This window comes from Nycticebus coucang, chromosome 14, assembly GCF_027406575.1.
Source record: "Nycticebus coucang isolate mNycCou1 chromosome 14, mNycCou1.pri, whole genome shotgun sequence".
Taxonomy (NCBI): Eukaryota; Metazoa; Chordata; class Mammalia; order Primates; family Lorisidae; genus Nycticebus; species Nycticebus coucang.
The window spans coordinates 71,454,085-71,460,150 of NC_069793.1; positions in this window are offsets into that span (position 1 = coordinate 71,454,085).

Below are 6,066 nucleotides of genomic sequence, written 5' to 3' on the forward strand. Positions count from 1 at the left end.
TGCATGCCTAAGGATTTCCAAGGGCTCGGGCTCTTTCTCCATAAGGAGCAGCTGCATATGAATCGCCCGAGGGTCTGTTCTCCAGCTGCAAATCATCTTGCTCAGAGGTGATCTGGCTCTTGGCGTCCTCTACAGGTCTGTAATGAGACTGCCGCTGGGAGGGATGACATCAGGGCTATAGTCAACTGATGGCTTGACTGAAGCTGGTGTATCTACTTCCAAGGCTAGCAGAAGGCTTCAGATCCTTGTCGCATGGGCTTTTTCCTGGGCTGCTTCTTGTCCTCAGGACAAAGCAACTGGTCACTGCTAGATCAAGTGATCCAAGAGCAAGCAAGGAGCAAGTCACAAAGCCTGCTTTTTTCAAATTTTTAGAAGTTACTAAGTCTAGCCCACAGTGAAAGGGAGGACAGTTAGATGCCACCTCTTAAAGGGAAAAATGGCAAAAAATTTGTTATTTATTTGTTTTTGTAAATAATTAAAAATTTATTTCTTCAATTTCAAGATTTATATTCTTTTTTTAAAATCCAAAGGGGTATTTGAATTTGCTATGTTTTATTTATTTATTTTTGAGACAGAATCTCAAGCTGTTGCCTTGGGTAGAGTGCCATGGTGTCATAGCTATGGCAACCTCCAATTCTTGGGCTCAAGCAATCCTCTTGCCTCAGTTTTTCTATTTTAGTAGAGACAGGGTCTCTCTTTTGCTCAGGATGTCTTGAACTCATGAGCTCAAGCTATCCACTCGGCCTCCCAGAGCGCTAAGATTATAGGTGCCTGGACTTTTGCCATATTTTAAAACTACCTTAGATATCTTAGATGTATTCTTAGGATAGCAGGGATATAATTTTATCTAGGTGAAAAAAACTCAATAAATCTTGAAGTGGAAGGGTCCTCCATTTATTTTTTTATTTTAATTTTTACATATACATGTGTTAATTAGGTTTCCATTTTTTTGCCTTCACAAAATTAAAAAGACTTAAAATTTAATAACAATAACAATGTTTAAGATAGGATTAGAAACAAAAACATAAAGAACGAACGAACATAAATACATTCAGAAAAGGAATCAGACAATTGCTACATCAAAATATTAAGCAATAATAACAATAATGCAAAGAAAGTAACATTCACATTGTAAAATAAGAGTATGTCTATTATAGAATGCTTTGACTCTGAGATTCAGTATGGAGTCATCAGTTCTTCTTATTTTTTAAGTATCAAAAAATAGACAACTAATATTTATAAATAAAAGTAAAAGATAATTTCAAAAAACAGATCATGCTAAATATTATAGACAATAGAAAAAGAAGAAATACATCAAAATCATTCCACTTGATCAGGGTACACCTGATATTAAAGTTGGAGAAAATATATTTTTATAAAGGAGAAATTACAAATGTATGTTACTTATAAATGAAGATATAATATCCTAAACAACGTATCAACATGTTGAGTTAAAAACTATGTCTAAGTAATATACTTTGGTCAAAATTAAAACCAATTTATGTGAAAATTAGTCACTATTTTCTTTTCTTGTTCTTTTATCTTCTTTTCCTTTCCCTCAGCCCTTCCCTCCTTGAGATCTACTCTCCCCTTCCTCCATGCCCCACCATGTCATTAATTGTCACTAATTGTCTTCAAATGAAAATTGAGTACATAGGATTCACACTTCTCCACTCCTGTGATGCTTCACTAAGAATAATGTGTTCCTGGGCAGCGCCTGTGGCTCAAGGAGTAGGGCGCCAGTCCCATATGCCAGAGGTGGCGGGTTCAAACCCAGCCCCAGCCAAAAACCAAAAAAAAAAGAATAATGTGTTCCACCTCCATCCAGGTTAGTACAAATGCTGAAAAATCTCCATTTTTATGGCTGAATAATATTCCATCGTATACATACACCACAGCTTACCGATCCATTCCTGGGTTGAAGGACACTTAGGTTATTTCCACATTTTGGCCATTGTAAATTGGGCTGCAATAAATAGCCTAGTACAGGTGTTTTTATAATAAAAGTTTTTTTTTTTTTCCTTCTGGATAGATGCCCAGTTAATGGGATTGCAGGATCAAATGGGAGGTCTAGGTTGAGTTCTTTGAGGTTTCTCCATACTTCCTTCCAAAAAGATTGCATTAGTTTGCAGTCCCACCAGAAGTATAAAAGTGTTTCTTTCTCTCCACAACCGTGCCAGCATCTGCAATTTTGAGATTTTGTGATATAGCCCATTCTCACTGGGGTTAAGTGATATCTCAGGGTGGTTTTAATCTGCATTTGTCTAATAATTAGGGATGATGAGCATTTTTTCATGTTTGCTGGCCATTCGTCTGTCATTTTTGGAGAAGATTCTATTCATCACTCTTCCCTATTGATGTATGGGATTGTTGGTTTTTTCCTTGTGGATTAATTGAAGTCTGTATAGATCCTGGTTATTAAGTGTTTGTCTGATTCAAAATATGCAAATATCCTTTCCCATTGGGTAGGTTGTTTATTTGCTTTGGTTGTTGTCTCCTTGGCTGTACAGAAACTTTTCAATTTAATTAAATCCCATTTGTTTATTATTGCTGTTGTTGCTATGGCCATAGCAGTCTTCCTCATAAAATCTTTCCCCAGACTGATACCTTTCAGTGTTTTTCCTATTCTTTCTTTGAGGATTTTTATCATTTCATGCCTTAAATTTAAGTCCTTTATCCATCTTGAATCAATTTTTGTGAGTGGAGAAAGGGCGGGTCCAGTTTCAGTCTTTTACATGTGGATATCCAGTTCTCCCAGCACCATTTATTGAATAGGGAGTATTTCCCCCAGTGGACACTCTTGTTTGGTTTGTCAAACATTAGGTGGCTGTAAGTTGTTGATTTCATTTCCTGGTTTTCTATTTGATTCCAAATGTCCAAATTTTTGTGCCAGTACCATGCTGTCTTGACCACTATGGCCTCGTAATACAGCCTAAAATCTGGTATGGTGATACCCCCAGCTTTGTTTTTATTACTAAGAACTGCCTTAGCTATCCAGGTTTTTTTCTTGTTCCATACAAAATGCAGAATCATTTTTTGCAAGTCTTGAAAATAGGATGTTGGTATTTTAATAGGGATGGCATTGAATTGGTAAATTGCTCTTGGACGTATAGACATTTTAACAATGTTGATTCTTCCCAGCCATGAGCATGGTATATTCTTCCATTTGTTAAGGTTCTTGCTATTTCCTTTCTTAAGGTTACATAATTTTCGTTATAGAGCTCCTTTATCTCTTTTGTTAAGTATATTCCTAAGTATTTCATTTTCTTTGGGGCTATGGTGAAGGGAGTTGTGTCTTTCAGTAACATCTCATCTTGGCTGTTGTTTGTGTATACAAAAGCAACTCTGACCTGTGGACATTGATTTTATATTCTGAAACATTATTGTATTTTTTAATGACTTCCAAGAGTCTTGTGGTTGAGTCTTTAGGGTTCTCTAAGTATAAGATCATATCATCAGCAAAGAAGGAGTGTTTGACCTCCTCTGCTCCCATTTGGATTCCCTTTATTTTCTTGTCTTGTCTAATTGTATTGGCTAGAACTTCCAGCATTATGTTGAATAGTAATGGTGACAGAGGACAACCTTGTCTGGTTCCAGTTCTAAGAGGAAAAGCTTTCAGTTTGACTCCATTCAGTAAAATATTAGCTGTGGGTTTGTCATAAATAGCTTCAATCAGTTTCAGAAATGTGCCACTTATGCCTATACTCCTCAGTGTTCTAATTAGAAAAGGATGCTGAATTTTGTTAAATGCTTTTTCTGCATCTATTGAGAGGATCATATAGTTTTTAGTTTTACTTCTGTTGATACAGTGAATAACATTTATAGACTTGCATATATTAAACCAGCCTTACATCCCTGGGATGAAACCTACTTGATCATGACATATGACTTTTTTGATGATAAGCTGTAATCTGTTGGCTAAGATTTTGTTGAGAATTTTTGCATCTATGTTCATTAGTGAAATTGGTCTGAAATTCTCCTTTTTAGTTGGATCTTTTCCTGGTTTTGTTATCAGAGTGATGTTTGCTTCATAGAATGTGTAGGGGAAGATTCCTTCCTTCTCAATGTTTTGGAATAATTTCTGCAATATAGGAATAAGCTCTTCTTTGAAGGTTTGATAAAATTCTGGTGTGAAGCCATCTGGACCAGGGCATTTTTTGATGGAAGATTTTTTTATTGTTTCTTTGATCTCAGTGCTTGAAATTGGTCTATTCAGGAGATCTATTTCATCTGAGGTAAGTCTAGGGGGAGGGTGTGATTCCAAATATTGATCCATTTCCTTCACATTGTCAAATTTCTGGGCATAGCGTTTCTGGTAGTATTCAGAGATAATCTTTTGTATCTCTGTAGCATCAGTTGTTATTTCCCCTTTGTCATTTCTGATTGAAGTTACTAGAGATTTTACTTTTTTATTTCTAGTTAGTCTAGCGAAAGGTTTATCTATTTTATTAATTTTTTCAAAAAACCAACTCCTTGTTTCATTAATTTTCTGAATGATTCTTTTGTTTTTAATTTCATTAATCTCTGATTTAATTTTGGATATTTCTTTTCTTCTGCTGGGTTTAGGCTTAGATTGTTCCTCTTTTTCCAATTCCATCAGATGGATTGTAAGTTTGTTGATGCCCTCTCTTTCTGTCTTTTGAATGTAGGCTTTTAAAGAGATACATTTTCCTCTCAGGACTGCTTTTGCAGTATCCCACAGGTTTTGGTAGCTTATGTCTTCATTGTTGTTATACTCAAGAACGTTAATGATTTCCTTTTTTATTTCTTTCCGTACCCAACTGTCATTCAGCATAAGGTTGTTTAACTTCCATGCCTTTGTGTGAGGTTGAGCATTTTTGTTGGAGTTGAGTTCCACTTTTGGTGCCTTGTGGTCTGAGAAGATGCAAGGTAGAATTTCAATTCTTTTGATTCTGTTGAGGTTTGTTTTGTGTCCTAGGATATGATCAATTTTGGAGAATGTTCCATGGGACGATGAGAAGAATGTATATTCTTTATTTTGGGATAGAGTGTTCTATATATGTCTATCAAGCACAGTTATTCTAGGGTCTCATTTAAATCTCTAACATGTTTGTTTAATTTCTGTTTAGAGGATCTGTCCAGCTCTGAGTGAGGGGTATTGAAGTCCCCTGTTACTATGATGGTATAGGATATTATATTGCTCAAACTAAGCAAAGTCTGTTTCAAGAATCTGGAAGCTGCCTGTAGTCCCAGCACTGTGGGAGGCCGAGGAGGGTGGATTGCCTGAGCTCAGAGGTTCAAAACCCATATGAGCAGCAGTCAGCCAGAGTAAGACCCCGTCTCTACCAACAACATCAAAAAAAAAAAAAAAAAAAAAAACAGCCAGCACCGCAGGAGAAAGAAGAAAATCAACAAAAAAGGAGTACTTCGAACAAAACATGAACAAGCACACTGAAATTAAAAATAAAAATGAAAAAAAGAATCTGGAAGCATTTAAATTGGGTGCATAAATATCTAGATTGAAATGTCTTCTTGTTGTATTTTTCCCTTGACCAATATGAAGTGACCATCATTATCTTTTTTGACTTTAGTTGCTTTAAGTCCACATGTATCTGAAAATAAAATTGCAACCGCTCTTTTCTTCTGAATTCCATTTGCCTGAAAAATTGACTTCCAACCTTTAACTCTGAGTTTTAATTTGTCTTTTGATGTGAGGTGTGTTTCCTTTAGATAGCAAATAGATGGCTTCTGTTCTTTAATCCAGTCAGCCAATCCCTCTTCAGTGGGGAATTCAAGCCATTGACATTTATTGAGATAAGTGTGGTAGCGTTTCTATTCATCTTATTTTGTGAAAGTCCATTGCTTAGTTTTGTCTTTTACATCATTGTGTGAACTAGGTTCTGTCCTTTAATTTCTGGGTGTTTACTTTGCTGAAGGTCCATTGTGATAGTCAGTGTGTAGAACAGGTTGAAATATTTCCTATAAGGCTGGTCTTGTGGCAAATTTCCTCAGTATTTGCATATCAATAAAAGATTTGATTTCTCCATCAATTTTAAAGCTTAGCTTTGGGATATAAAATTCTGGGCTGGAAGTTGTTCTGTTTAA